We start from the raw sequence: 16,309 nt of genomic DNA on the forward strand, positions 1-16,309 counted from the left end.
AAGCCTAAGTGTTGTTCATTAGTTTACTCCCATTAGGGTGTCTGGCTACCCAGACTCCTTGCTCCGGCCAAACGATACGCCACGCTCGTGGAAGTTAGTTTCTTTTCCACAATGAGTCTGGATCTGAGTGCATCCCCAACCCTTCACTGAATGTGAACACATTGAGTTTAGATCGATCAGCTTTTCCAAACCCTCAAAGCTAATTTTTTTTTTCATCATGAATATTGATCACACAGGAGCTGTGTGATGTATTGAAAAGGTGATTAGTTGAGTATTGGTTGTGTCGAAGGGGAAATGATGACTGTACAGGTTTAAGTAGAGACTACAGAATGTTGGTGTAATATACGTTCTAATGTCTTCAGGTGTCCGCATGCTTCCCAGCCAAAATACTTCTGAAGAGTTTGTGTATATTTTATGCCGACATTTTGTGATGTTTTTGAACTTCGTGAGTTTTATTTGTTTTTTGGTCTGTTTGGGCACACATTTTTTTTTCTTTCTGTAATCAAGCCAAAGTTCAGAGCCGTAGTCTACGCCCCTTCGTTGGTGATTGGTCAATTGTAGAGATTCTTCAATAGTCTTTGTTTTCATTCAACGAGAGACGACTCGTTTTCATGCACTTTTTTTGCTTGTTGAAATACTGCACCCAAATCTTAGTCGCACAATTTTACATCTATGATCTTCTCAGCAAACACGTCAATTTATGACAGATTTCTGGAGTTATCTTAATTCATTCTGAATACAACAGTAAACCGATAATCTCATAGATAACCTCACCTGAATACCATATTAATAATGTGATACATTATTACATTATGAATATGGTATTCAGGTGAGGTTATATTTGATACATTATGAATATGGTATTCAGGTGAGGTTATCTATGAGATTATCGGTTTACTGTTGTGCGCATCTCAAAATAGTACTATTGCTGTTTTTCTTTATCAAGCGAAGGTCTTTTAAGGAAGTATGTGAGCACACTCGTTCGGTTTCGGCTAGGCGCCAGCCAAACTGAAGCATGCTGATGGCATTAGTAGTAACACACACGTAGATATGTGGTACAAACATTTTGTATTTGCATTTATTATGGATCCCCATTAGCTGTTGCCAAGGCAGCAGCTACTCTTCCTGGGGGTCCAAACATATTAAAGCACTTACATGACATTTTAAATCCAAAAGATAAAACAGTACATCAAACATTTTGTGGTGTGTGTGTGTCCTGATTTACAAAACAGTTGTATTTCCACATACAATGTCCTCCAGAGCAGATAGTTGTTAGTGGGAGAACAGTCTCCTCAGGCACCGGAGAGAGTTGACCTGTCATGTATTTCAACACCAGGACCGGACTTACCCAACAGCACAACGCAGGAGAGGGTTGATTTTGTTTCTTGTTCTAAAGATTTTGTTTTTGGTCATGTTAAGGCTACGCTGGAAATTGTGTGTGTTAGAGAGGGAAAGAGATGCCATTTGTAAGTCCCAGCTGTTGTCAACCTGACTAACAATTTTACTAGGCGCTGAGATGATTTATGAAAGTGTGTCTGTGTGGGTCCTGCACAGACTTACTGTGTGTTTGTGTAAGAGCTTTTAAAGCGAGTTTCTGGCAGAGTTGTTGTCATTCCTGAGGGCCACCCCGTTGTGGTTAGCTGGAGTTTGGTGTGTTTGTCCTTCCTCGCCGTGCAAAGACAGTTACCCCCCACCTTCTCCACCGCCGCCGGCGTCAAGGCAACAGGTGCAACACATCCCAGGGGTCCTGTGTTCTGATTGGTTCAACATTGTTGGACGTACACCCAACGTCCAACCATGGTCCATGAGCAAGCAATGTCTTATTTAACTACAGGATTAGAAATGGACAGAAATAGTTAGTGGTATTGTTGTTCGTTTCATTGATCTGTTCAGAGAAGTTTAAAAGCATTGGATTGGTGTGAGCTAGAGGGATTTTACACAACAGTTCATGAGGGGACGTGAACAAGTGCACACTAACGAGTGAGTGAGAGGAGAGGGGAAACTGACGCGAGGAGAGGAGCGAGGGGAAACTGACGTGAGGGGAAACTGAGTGAGAGAGAGAGAGGACAGAGGGGAAACAGAGAGGAAACTAACAGCTCCTCTCCTCTCAGACTAGCAGGCGAGAGAGAGAGAGAGAGAGAGAGATGCAGCGTGGCACCACGGCACACAGCAAGTCACCCACCGCTTCCCCAAGCCTTAGCCTCACGACCGCACCAGACACATACCAGACTTCCAGTGCTGGTGTGTGTGCATTCTCTTGTCAGAGGAGGTTGGTTTGATGTTGATGTGTTCTCTTGTAAACCAAATATGCCAGATACAGTTGTGGAGGGAGGTGCTCATTTTGGAAGTGGGTTGCTCTTTTGACTCCTACATGGAGCAGTCCTTTTGCTGACAAGTTTCTGAAATACCAGCCCCTTGTCACGCCTGAACAGCCTTGTTTATCAGTACAAACTTGTAGAGCTTTGAAAAGTTTAGTAGAGATGTGCATAGATATTTGATTATGCGAACGGATGTTAGTGTTCGTGGGGGTGTAGAATCTGTAATTTTTTTTATAAGCCTATTTTAACACATTTTTCGAAATAAAATGTAAATATCCATGTGACCTTGTTACCTACAAGGATATACCATGACATTTTCAAATTATTAATTTAATAAAAACAAACTTCTCAATGTATATATTTTTTTATTTTTTATTATTATTTTAGTATTTTACCCCCTTTTTTTCTCCCCAATTTGGATCTTGTCTCATCACTACAGCTCCCCAACGGCCTCAGGAGGCGAAGGTCGAGTCCTGCATCCTCTGAAACATGACCCGCCAAACCGCGCTCCTTAAAACCCGCCAGCTTAACCCTGAAGCAACCCCCCACCAATGTGTCGGAGGAAACACCGTTAAACTGGTGACATGGGTCAGCCTGCAGGCGCAAGGGCCCGCCACAAGGAACCATGTAAAGCCCCCCCCCCCCCCGGCCAAACCCTAGTGGTTAGAGCGTTGGGACAGTATAACCGAAAGGTTGCTGAATCGATTCCCCGAGCTGACAAGAAAAAAAAATCTGTCGTTCTGCCCCTGAACAAGGCAGTTAACCCACTGTTCCCCGGGCGCCGAAGACGTGGATGTTGATTAAGGCGCCCCCCCCACCTCTCTGATTCAGAGGGGTTGGGATAAAATGCCGAAGACATTTCAGTTGAAGGCATTGTTGTACAACTGACTAGGTATCCCCCCTTTTCCTTAACCCGGGCGACGTTGGGCCACCGTCCTATGGGACTTCCGGCCACGGCCGTGGCACAGCCCGGGAATGAACCTGGGTCTGTAGTAACGCCTTAGACCACTGCGCCACTCGGGCGGCTTCAATGTAGTTTTTATGTCGTGTGCCCCATAAAAAAAAAAAAAGAAGACTGGTAGGCTTCAACATGTGTAGCTTGTTTATGTTGGCCAATCAAAGTTGCAAAGAGGCTCAATGTGTAGCAAGTGTAGTGTTCCTTAATACAATGCAAGATGGAGTAAAATTACGGAATTAAAAGTTAACGAAATTAAAAGAAGTAGGTTACAATGAGCAATCAACAGGTGGGTAGGCTGTTATTTTATCTGATTGGGGTTGGGGAGAATGGTGCAAAATGTGAGCCTCAATTTGCTTAGCTAGCTAACTGGGTCTCTCTAGGCTATTCCAGTCAAGACAGGCACTGTTATATGAGATGATGTATAATATGGTGGCTGCTACAAGTTAGCTAGGTAGCCTTGGCTATTGCCAAGTAGCATCTCTCACTCTGCCTCTGTCGCTCCCATCTCACCGACACCTCGCCACCCTTGGCACAGCAGCGCTCAGGTTAAAAAAAACTTAGATGCACTATGCCAGAACTGCCAACTCTCGCGCATTGGGCCGTGAGACACACACATTTGACCCTCTTCTTCTCATGCTCTCTCACGGCACACCCCTTATATATCACAAAAATGACTGCTTTTATTTTTCTTATTAGTCTATTAGCTCGTCATTCTTTTCAACTTGTGTTCCCAAGTCGTTTTGAAATCCGAGTGGCGCAGCGGTCTAAGGAATTGCATCTCAGTGCTAGAGGCGTCACTACAGACCCTGGTTCGAATCCAGGCTGTATCACAACCGACCGTGAATGGGAGTCCAATAGGGCGGTGCACAATTGGCCCAGCATCGTCCGGGTTTGGCTGGGGTAGGCCGTCATTGTAAATAAGAATTTGTTCTTGACTGACTTGCCTAGTTAAATAAATACAAAAATATATATATAATCTACGCTTGCAGTTTAACATCACAGGCAGAACCTCTGTCATTGTCCTGTCTTGCCACAGCACCATGAACCGAAGCACATTGAAGCATTATGATTGGTCTAGTTATGTGAGGGATCAGAGGGGATTGGATGCATGTTTTAAAGAAACGCCCCTCAAGTTTAAAGTGGAGCTCTTCCTATTCTCCGCTGATTTTATAGAACTGTAAAAAGAGAAGCATGTTAGTGCCGTTTTATGTGAAATGTTACTACTCCCGTTCATAAATCTATTGCAGAATGCAGCCGTTTGACAGCCTGTACTAAAGATGATTTATTCACTCACTTGCATTCGTCCCCACGTTTGGTGATTGGCATTTAGGCTGTGACGCCAAAAAGGCAGCAGTATGTTTTTAGCGGTGAAGATTGGTAGGGTGAACTGATTTTGGAACTATGAAAATAATTTTGTCAAACAGATTGTGAACCCTGAAGTGTACATTTTTGATTCTAGAGTGGGAGGGGGAATAGAAGAAGAATTTGAGTTAGGGGACAGAGTTCTTGTCATCTTCAGGAGATTTGATCTATTTCCTTGATTTGGTCTGATCAGTGGAACAATTCTCATTCTTAACAATGGGCTAAAATAGATGGGAATTACTGTGTTCTGACAGCAAGAACCCTACTCTTATTCCACATACTTATTCCACTTCTTTAAAAATGTTCTAGTGTCATCACATATTTGAAATCTGATATGCCTACTTGTGTCTTTTGAAAATGAATGATATGAGGCTGTATTTTTTTTTTTGCAGGACAGTTTTGAAATACGTCCTACAAATAAGCATTAGATATTAATTGGAATCAAATATAATTTGACATTTTAGTATTGTGCACATGCTAGGCAGAGATGGAAGGGGGACTCAGAAAACGCATCATATGTTGTCTGTGTAGAGCAAAATAATTGGCAAGGATCTTCAACTAGCACACGTAAACCACGTGAATATTGATATTCATTCGATTTTTATTGAAGGTTTTGGTGATTTTAAGAAATTCATTGTTAAACACCTAGCACTTGGGAAACATAGATTAGTGGTGGCCAATCCTCCTGGAGAGCAAGCAGGATTTTCTTCCGGGTCTGTTTTTAGAGAGAGTTCACCCAAATTACAAAATGTTTGTGTCCTTGAAAGCAGTCTATGGACAAGGAGACTGCAATCTTATGATTTTGGCTACCCTCTGCCATCCTTATGATTTTGGCTACCCTTTGCCATCGACCATTAATCTAACAAACTTCTTGTGCCGAGCTTTGGTGTAGTGGTAACACTCTGGCACGTGTCACATACAACTTTCTACCTGCTTCCAACCTCCCTGCTGTTTCTAACATCTCCCTATCTCGTTCATTACTGCCTGAATGAAATGTCAAACCACCTAAAAATGTTTACAAAAATATGAGCACACTTTAAAATGTCACCCCCCCCAGAAAAAACATAATCTAAAAGTAACAAAGTTGTCGAATTCTGAGTTAATTTACTGTTCAAGGCATCCTGAATACATCTGCCCTGTTTGTTTTGTTTTACACCCTGATCATAGGCCTTAAGCCGAAATACATATTTGCAGGAAATGAGCTTTAAAACTGTACAATTTTCCCAGTCCCCAGGATTGTGCCAGGGGGCAATGAAATTCACATGGCAAATCTCACTATGCAGAAATCGCTATGCCATTTCCTGGTTGCAAAAATTATAATAGTTTAATTTTAATTTGTGACAATAACAAGCAACTATAGTGTAGAGAATCATTATACCATCTGAACCGCTGTGAAATATAGTTTACCTTATCCAAAAATATAGTATTTATCTGTTTTGAAAGCTGGTGTACAAAACCCAAGGTAAAAGATGCAAAAAGGGAAGCATAGAAATAGGGTACCTATCCCGCTTTGTAGACTTGCTTTCAATGAGAATGACAGATCTATAACACACATTTCTATGTGAATTTGACTGGGCAGGGGCGCAGCCATGGGTGGGCCTAGGAAGAAGACGGATGTAGAGGTTATGGGCTGGCGTGGTTACATGTGGTTTGAGGTTGTGAGGCCGGTTGGACATACTGCCAAATTCTTTAAAACAACATTGGAGACGACTTATGGTAGAGAAATGAACATTACATTCTCTGGCAACAACTCTGGTGGACATTCCTGCAGTCAGCATGCCAATTGCACGCTCCCTCAACATTTGTGACACGTGGCATTGTCTTGTGTGACAAAACTGCACATTTTAGAGTGGCATTTTATTGTCTTCAGAACAAGGTGCACCTGTGTAATGATCATGCTGTTTAATCATCTTATTGATATGCCACACCTGTCAGGTGGATTATCTTGGCAAAGTAGAAATTCAGACCAGAGAATCTTGTTTCTCATGGTCTGAGTCCTTTGGGTGCCTTTTGGCAAACTCCAAGCGGGCTGTCATATGCCTTTTACTGAGGTGTGGCTTCTGTCTGGCCACTCGACTACTATAAAAGCCTGATTGGAGAAGGTTGTCCTTCTGGAATATTTTCCCATCTTGACAGAGGAGCTCTGGAGCTCTGTCGGAGTGAACATCGGGTTCTTGGTCACCTCCCTGACCAAGGCCCTTCTCCTTTGATTGCTCAGTTTTGGTGGTTCCAAACTTCTCCCATTTAATAATGATGGAGGAGGCCACTGTGTTCTTGGGGACCTTCAATCGTGCGGAAATGTTTTGGTACCCTTCCCCCAGATCTGTGCCTCGACACAATCTTGTCTCGGAGCTCTACGGACAATTCCTTTGTCCTCATGGGTTGGTTTTTGCTCTGACATGCACTGTGAACTGTGGGACCTTATAAATACAGGTGTGTGTGCCTTTCCAAATCATGTCCGATCAATTGAATTTACCACAGGTGGACTCCAATCAACATCTCAAGGATGATCAATGGAAACAGGATGCACCTGAGCTCAATTTCGAGTCTCATAGCAAAGGGTCTGAATATTTACGTAAATAAGGTATTTCTGTTTTGTTTTTATATACATTTTGCACAAAAAAAAACCTGTTCGCTTTGTCATTATGGGGTACTGTTTGAGAATTTTTTATTTAATCCATTTTAGAATAAGGCTGTAGCGTAACAAAATGTGGGAAAAGTGAAGGGGTCTGAATGCTTTCCGAATGCACTATGTAATTGGGAATTGATAGACACTAACAATGAAATGCAAACAATACATACAATGAAGTTATGAAACCATAAATGTGCACAAATTGGCGGGAGAGAGAGAGCGCATTCTGGAGAGAGAGAGAAGTGTACTGTGCATCTGGGCGCATAGTCAATCCAATGTCTGCATTGGGCCATATGGAGCCTGTGACCACATTTTCGAATCAAGCCTCTGCAATGGATTTACATTTGAAGTCAGAAGTTTACATACATCCTAGCCAAATACATTTAAACTCATGACCATTTAATCCTAGTAAAAAGTCGCTGTCTTAGGTCAGTTAGGATCACCACTTTATTTTAAGAATGTGAAATGTCAGAATAATAGTAGAGAGAATTATTATACTTCCACAAGCTTCCCACAATGTGTTGGGTGAATTTTGGCCCATTCCTCCTGACAGAGCTGGTGTAACTGAGTCAGGTTTGTAGGCCTCCTTGCACGCACACGCTTTTTCAGTTCTGCCCACAAATGTTCAATAGGATTAAGGTCAGGGCTTTGTGATGGCCACTCCAATACCTTGACTTTTGTCCTTAAGCCATTTTGCCACAACTTTAGAAGTATGCTTGGGGTCATTATCCATTTGGAAGACCCATTTGCGACCAAGCTTTAACTTCCTGACTGATGTCTTGAGATGTTGCTTCAATATATCCACATAATTTTCCTACCTCATGATGCCATCTATTTTGTGAAGTGCACCAGTCCCTCCTGCAGCAAAGCACCCCCACAACATGATGCTGCCACCCCTGTGCTTCACAGTTGGGATGGTGTTCTTTGGCTTTCAAGCCTCCCCCTTTTTCTTCCAAACATAATGATGGTCATTATGGTCAAACAGTTTCATCAGACCAGAGGACATCTCTCCAAAAAGTATGATCTTTGTCCCCATGTGCAGTTGCAAACTGTAGTCTGGCTTTTTTATGGCAGTTTTGGAGCAGTGGCTTCTTCCTTGCTGAGCGGCCTTTCAGGTTGTGTCGATATAGGACTCGTTTTACTGTGGATATAAATACTTTTGTACCTGTTTCCTCCAGCATCTTCACAAGGTCCTTTGCTGTTGTTCTCAGATTGATTTGCACTTTTCGCACCGAAGTATGTTCAGCTCTAGGAGAATGAACGCTTCTCCTTCCTGAGCGGTATGACGGCTGCGTGGTCCCATGGTGTTTATACTTGCGTACTATTGTTTGTACAGATGAACATGGTACCTTCAGGCGTTTGGAAATTGCTCCCAAGGATGAACCAGACTTGTGGAGGTCTGCATTTTTTTTCTGTGGTCTTGGCTGATTTCTTTTGATTTTCCCATGATGTCAAGCATAGAATCACTGAGTTTGAAGGTAGGCCTTGAAATACATCCACACCTTCAATTGACTCAAATGATGTCAATTAGTCTATCAGAAGCTTCTAAAGCCATGACATAATTTTCTGGAATTTTCCAAGCTGTTTAAAGTCACAGTCAGCTTAGTGTATGTAAACTTCTGACCCACTGGAATTGTGATACAGTGAATTATAAGTGAAATAATCTGTCTGTAAACAATTGTTGGAAAAATGACTTGTGTCATGCACAAAGTAGATGTCCTAACCGACTTGCCAAAACTAGTTTGTTAACAAGAAATTTGTGGAGTGGTTGAAAAACGAGTTTTAATGACTCCACCCTAAGTGTATGTAAACTTCCCACTTCACCAGTAGTTCACTGAGAGTGGCACAGGTATATAGTTATTTGTTACTGCTCGACCGTCTGTCCACATAATCCTATTCATTGTGATCCAAAAGACAAAACTGATCCTGTAACAGCACTCCTACCCTGAGACTCTCTTCTCTCTGAACCATAAACTATACTCTAGTGGGAGTGACTGCTGCGCCGACGATATGCCCGCCGCGACGACGATATGCCCGCCGCGACGACGATATGCCTGCTGCTAAGACTATATTTGTATGTGTGTGTATATACACTGCTCAAAAAAAATAAAGGGAACACTTAAACAACACAATGTAACTCCACGTCAATCACACTTCTGTGAAATCAAACTGTCCACTTAGGAAGCAACACTGATTGACAATACATTTCACATGCTGTTGTGCAAATGGAATAGACAACAGGTGGAAATTATAGGCAATTAGCAAGACACCCCCAATAAAGGAGTGGTTCTGCAGGTGGTGACCACAGACCACTTCTCAGTTCCTATGCTTCCTGGCTGATGTTTTGGTCACTTTTGAATGCTGGCGGTGCTTTCACTCTAGTGGTAGCATGAGACGGAGTCTACAACCCACACAAGTGGCTCAGGTAGTGCAGCTCATCCAGGATGGCACATCAATGCGAGCTGTGGCAAGAAGGTTTGCTGTGTCTGCCAGCGTAGTGTCCAGAGCATGGAGGCGCTACCAGGAGACAGGCCAGTACATCAGGAGACGTGGAGGAGGCCGTAGGAGGGCAACAACCCAGCAGCAGGACCGCTACCTCCGCCTTTGTGCAGGGAGGAGCAGGAGGAGCATTGCCAGAGCCCTGCAAAATGACCTCCAGCAGGCCACAAATGTGCATGTGTCTGCTCAAACGGTCAGAAACAGACTCCATGAGGGTGGTATGAGGGCCCGACGTCCACAGGTGGGGGTTGTGCTTACAGCCCAACACCGTGCAGGACGTTTGGCATTTGCCAGAGAACACCAAGATTGACAAATTCGCCACTGGCGCCCTGTGCTCTTCACAGATGAAAGCAGGTTCACACTGAGCACGTGACAGACGTGACAGAGTCTGGAGACGCCGTGGAGAACGTTCTGCTGCCTGCAACATCCTCCAGCATGACCGGTTTGGCGGTGGGTCAGTCATGGTGTGGGGTGGCATTTCTTTGGGGGGCCGCACAGCCCTCCATGTGCTCGCCAGAGGTAGCCTGACTGGCATTAGGTACCGAGATGAGATCCTCAGACCCCTTGTGAGACCATATGCTGGTGCGGTTGGCCCTGGGTTCCTCCTAATGCAAGACAATGCTAGACCTCATGTGGCTGGAGTGTGTTAGCAGTTCCTGCAAGAGGAAGGCATTGATGCTATGGACTGGCCCGCCCGTTCCCCAGACCTGAATCCAATTGAGCACATCTGGGACATCATGTCTCGCTCCATCCACCAACGCCACGTTGCACCACAGACTGTCCAGGAGGTGGCGGATGCTTTAGTCCAGGTCTGGGAGGAGATCCCTCAGGAGACCATCCGCCACCTCATCAGGAGCATGCCCAGGCGTTGTAGGGAGGTCTTACAGGCACGTGGAGGCCACACACACTACTGAGCCTCATTTTGACTTGTTTTAAGGACATTACATCAAAGTTGGATCAGCCTGTAGTGTGGTTTTCCACTTTAATTTTGAGTGTGACTCCAAATCCAGACCTCCATGGGTTGATAAATTGGATTTCCATTGATTATTTTTGTGTGATTTGTTGTCAGCACATTCAACTATCTAAAGAAAAAAGTATTTAATAAGATTTTCATTCATTCAGATCTAGGATTTGTTATTTTAGTGTAGCCTTTATTTTTTTGAGCAGTGTATGTGTATATATGTGTATATATATATATATATATATTTTTTTTTTTTACTTGGCAAGACTATATGACTGCTGCAATGATAACCATGGTCACTGTAGTATAATGGTTGCTATGGGTATCATGGCTGTTGCCGTGTTAATGATTGCTGAAAAGAGAAGGACGAGGCTGACACAAAGACTCAAAGAAAGACAGATGGAGTACTCTAAAAGGCTGTTCCTAGATCAGCCCAGAGTGAACAGACCGACACCAGTACTCTGGCCTTTTTAGATCGCATAACTCTTAACAGCTGGCCATAGATCAGCTTGGCGAGCAATCCCTGTTTGTGTCGTTGTTTTGTTGTGAGAGCTGGTGTCTGCCTGTGAAGAGAGGAGGAGAGGGCAGCATAAAGCATACCGTTCACCTCCTCTTTGAAACGAGTGATTGTGCCATAGAGTAGAGGCAGGAAAACGTGTGTGTGTGTGTGTGTGTAAGTATTGCAGACTCAGACCTACGAGTAGGGCTGTGACGGTCATGGAATTTTGGATGATGGTTATTGTCCAGCCAAATGACTGTGGTCACAGTAATAACCGTTTTTGAATAGCAACAACATCAACAACAACAAAAAAGTTGCGCTGGTGAAAATATTTCCCCCTCTCCGATCCTGACTGCGTATGTTGCCATGGAAATAGAATGAACTGGACGGGCGTCTCCATTCAAGTCAATAATGGCTGGACTGACACCCATAGCAAGTGTACAGGACCTATAGGAGCAAAGCAGGAAGTGAAAGCAGGATATGTACCCGTTTTTTTTTTAAATATGTGCTGTGATTTTGTTGATTCAACTGTACAAAGAAATGAAATGTATGAAATGTATGCATTCATTACTGTAAGTCGCTCTGCATAAGAGCGTCTGCTAAATGACTAAAATGTAAATGTAACTGACATTACAGAAATACATTCCATTGCATGTGGCACATCGGTTAACATCATTTGAATGGACGCTCCTTATTACCATGGAAACGATTGCATCACAATACCAAGCAGCCATTGTGAGTGTACCCATGAGTTTACCAGTCAGATTGGCAGAGTAAGAGATCCAAAGCCCGTTCTATTCATTATATATCTGCGTGCTGCTGAAGGAAGGGGGGCATTGCCTAGGCAACCCGAAGACTCGTTTGGTACAACATCTTGCTTGTTTCAGTAAGAAGCAACAAAGTTTATCCCGAGATGTTAAGAGTCCACGTTACTGCAGAAACAGACTCAACCGCATGAATGCTTGGTCGTCCCGTCTTCAGTTAGCCATTCGTTCCACACAACAACAAAAAAAAGGGTGTTTTTATTTTCATTCCGTCCGCGAGCTGCTAGCGTGTTCTATTTTCTGTTGCAAACACAGCACGTGTGTAATCTGTGATTCCAGAAGCCCCTCTGGTGTATGGCTGTGTATTCTCTGTTTTACAATGTGGTAGTGACGGAGGGAGTCACAGGGTACTTCTGTTACAATGTGGTAGTGAAGGTGAGAGGGGGTTCACAATGCCCTTGGTCCAACTGCATGGCTGTTGCTGGCTGCTAGATACACACACCATCTCTCCTCTCTCCCCTCAACATCCCCTGTTTTATTCACTACCTCCGTCTCCATCTCCCTGGCCTCCCCTCGTGCAATTGGCCAGTCTGTGGTGCTCTGCCTCCTAGCTGATTTCTGATTTGACAGCTTGTGCTGTGATGCAGCTGCGGATTCCTTCCTTTAAGAGGCAGTCTAGAGTCTAGACTGCTGCGCTGTGGCCGCAACATCGACACTATCTGCTGATCCTCCTCTCTCCCTCTCCTCTCTCTCCTCACTCTCTCTCTCATCTATCTTCATTCCTCTCACTGCATGTTGATCTGATCCCTCTCTTTCTGTATTCCGTCCCTTTCCCCTCTGTTCCCTCTCTTTCTGATGTGAGGAGACTGCATGCTGAAGGTGAGTGGAGTTGACTGCGAGACCAGCTATATGTCTCTCTGTCCCTTAAGTAGTGATTGAGGATTCCATTGTAAGTAATCTGTACCTTTTTTGTGTGTGTGCGTTTGCTGTAGGTATCAAGCCTGTACACTGTTGAGGTGTCATGGAGGATCTTTTATTATCTACCTTGTGAGTCCTCATCAGATGATGGTGTGTCTGTTAGCTATGGGTCCTGATGCCGTACACCGTGTGTCTGTTAGCTATGGGTCCTGATGCCGTACACCGTGTGTCTGTTAGCTATGGGTCCTGATGCCGTACACCGTGTGTGTGTTGTTGGTCAGAGCCGGTCTGTGCTATATCGATAGCATCTTTCTGGAGCTGTGCGGCGGAGTCAGTGTCTGTCTGCGGCGGAGTCAGTGTCTGTCTGCGGCGGAGTCAGTGTCTGTCTGCGGCGGAGTCAGTGGAGCTGCAGTGCCAAGGTTCATGTTACATTTTACAAAAGGAAGACGTGTGGGCCAACAGTGGGATATCTAATGGTGATTGGGTAATCAATCAGTCAAAGTAATGCTAGAACTGAGTGGTCGGATCCTAGATTGTTTCTAGAGAATAAATGGCCATAAAAGCTGCGTCGTTTTTTGGGGGGGTTTTTTGTACCTTTTTATTTAACTAGGCAAGTCAGTTAAGAATAAATTCTTATTTACAATGACGGCTTACCAAAAGGCAAAAGGCCTCCTGCGGGATAAATATAGGACAAAAACGCACATCACACATGTTTGATGTCCTTGATGACTGTCACTGTGGCCCACTTATTCAGACTACACTGTCTCGTGGCTTTATCATGGAGTACAGGCTGTTGATTCAGACTACACTGTCTCGTGGCTTTATCATGGAGTACAGGCTGTTGATTCAGACTACACTGTCTCGTGGCTTTATCATGGAGTACAGGCTGTTGATTCAGACTACACTGTCTCGTGGCTAGATCATGGAGTACAGGCTGTTGATTCAGACTACACTGTCTCGCGGCTAGATCATGGAGTACAGGCTGTTGATTCAGACTACACTGTCTCGCGGCTAGATCATGGAGTACAGGCTGTTGATTCAGACTACACTGTCTCGCGGCTTTATCATGGAGTACAGGCTGTTGATTCAGACTACACTGTCTCGTGGCTTTATCATGGAGTACAGGCTGTTGATTCAGACTACACTGTCTCGCGGCTAGATCATGGAGTACAGGCTGTTGATTCAGACTACACTGTCTCGCGGCTAGATCATGGAGTACAGGCTGTTGATTCAGACTACACTGTCTCGCGGCTAGATCATGGAGTACAGGCTGTTGATTCAGACTACACTGTCTCGTGGCTTTATCATGGAGTACAGGCTGTTGATTCAGACTACACTGTCTCGTGGCTTTATCATGGAGTACAGGCTGTTGATTCAGACTACACTGTCTCGTGGCTTTATCATGGAGTACAGGCTGTTGATTCAGACTACACTGTCTCGCGGCTAGATCATGGAGTACAGGCTGTTGATTCAGACTACACTGTCTCGCGGCTAGATCATGGAGTACAGGCTGTTGATTCAGACTACACTGTCTCGTGGCTTTATCATGGAGTACAGGCTGTTGATTCAGACTACACTGTCTCGTGGCTTTATCATGGAGTACAGGCTGTTGATTCAGACTACACTGTCTCGCAGCTAGATCATGGAGTACAGGCTGCTATAAGCGTCATCTCATTTAAATCACTTCAATTTTTATACACTCTCTTTCTTTTGCCTGTATTTTTCATTGAACGCTACAGGAACAGGCCATGGCCTGAACCATTAAATGCCCCCACTAGAGGGCAATGCCGCCCCTATTTCGACATTATTCCTTTCCTATAAAGAATGAAGCAGGTTTCTGATAAATCTTTAACATTAGCTAGCTAATGTTATCTGTTGTTGCTACACCATATTCAAAAGAATAGCCAGCTGGCTAGGCAATGGCTGGTTCTGGAGTTGGATTTGTCATAAACATTGAGTAAAAACTTCACCACAGATGGATAGGGGAAACCAGTGTCTTTGACTTTATCTCCAAAGATCTTCCATAAATTGCGGCCCCGAATCTGCCATAGAAAGAATAAGATGACACTCCGGTAATATGGATAGCCTAGCTATTGAACAGTTTGGTAATATGGATAGACTAGCTATTGAACGGTTTGGTAATATGGATAGCCTAGCTTTTGAACGGTTTGGTAATATGGATAGCCTAGCTATTGAACGGTTTGTTAATATGGATAGCCTAGCTATTGAACGGTTTGGTAATATGGATAGCCTAGCTATTGAACGGTTTGGTAATATGGATAGCCTAGCTATTGAACGGTTTGGTAATATGGATAGCCTAGCTATTGAGCGGTTTGGTAATATGGATAGCCTAGCTATTGAGCGGTTTGGTAATATGGATAGCCTAGCTATTGAGCGGTTTGGTAATATGGATAGCCTAGCTATTGAGCGGTTTGGTAATATGGATAGCCTAGCTAGTGAGCGGTTTGGTAATATGGATAGCCTAGCTAGCCTAGCGGTTTGGTTATATGGATAGCCTAGCTGTTTGGTAATATGGATAGCCTAGCTAGCTGAACGGTTTGGTAATATGGATAGCCTAGCTAGCCTAGCGGTTTGGTAATATGGATAGACACTTGTGATTTCAAAACCATTAATCTTGAAGCGACGGGGAGAGCGGGTTTCCAAAATGTTATTATATCACACAAAATTATACAGAATAGTGCAGAATAGTACAGAAATAATACAGAATATTACAAAATACAGAATGTACAGAATATACAGACTAACTCAAACTTGACAAATGATCCAGTGGATAATGATAATGTGCTGATAAAAAGTCTGCACCCCCTATTTTAATTTGCTCCATGGCTCAAGTGGAGGCTATGGCGAACAGGTGTTTGGTTCAGCTCAGTCGTGACTCACATAGAGGAAGAACTTTGCAGGAATTTCTGCTGACTAAACAAGTCGACGCTGGTGGGTGGTAACATAAAGAAATTAAACTGAAAAGTATTAGAACGTCGTATCATAGGGGAAACAAACAGCATTGACACATAAAATATCAGAAGTTACCACTTCCAACACCAAATATATCATACTTTGACTAAAATGATGACTTATTTACTTAAATCATTGTGTAACATCATGGGTAAGCTATATGGGCCTCGTCTTTCAGCTGAAACAAAGTCAAGATTCGCTCTTGTGGGCATTTTAAAGGTGTCTTTACAAGGTTGGATAAAAGTTAGCTCAACAACGGGAAGGCTGGTCAAGGTCAACTGGATGCTCTGACTGTGTAGCCTATTTCTATGGCCCATTGTGAGGTCAAACATTTTTTTTTTAATGATTTTTTTAGGTATCTGTGACCAACAGATGCATATCTGTAGTCCCTGTCATAAATCCATAGATTAGGGCCTAATTTATTT

General features: G+C 43.6%; 1 protein-coding gene across 6 annotated transcripts in view; it reads left to right on the forward strand.

Annotated features, from left to right (window-relative positions):
- LOC106570910 (sodium-dependent phosphate transporter 2) overlaps positions 1 to 16,309 on the forward strand; it is a 99,741-nt gene that overhangs the window by 27,106 nt on the left and 56,326 nt on the right. Inside the window, exons 1-2 of one of the 6 annotated variants that reach the window (XM_045695392.1) lie at positions 12,682 to 12,872; positions 12,986 to 13,040. The exons of 4 other annotated variants lie outside the window; for them this stretch is intronic. The gene's annotated coding sequence lies outside the window, so the exon portion shown is untranslated. Of the gene's footprint in view, positions 1 to 12,676; positions 12,873 to 12,985; positions 13,041 to 16,309 lie in introns of those variants that run through there. One more of the 6 variants, XM_045695390.1, reaches the window with a different exon arrangement.

Source organism: Salmo salar, chromosome ssa15 (assembly GCF_905237065.1).
Source record: "Salmo salar chromosome ssa15, Ssal_v3.1, whole genome shotgun sequence".
Lineage (NCBI taxonomy): Eukaryota > Metazoa > Chordata > Actinopteri > Salmoniformes > Salmonidae > Salmo > Salmo salar.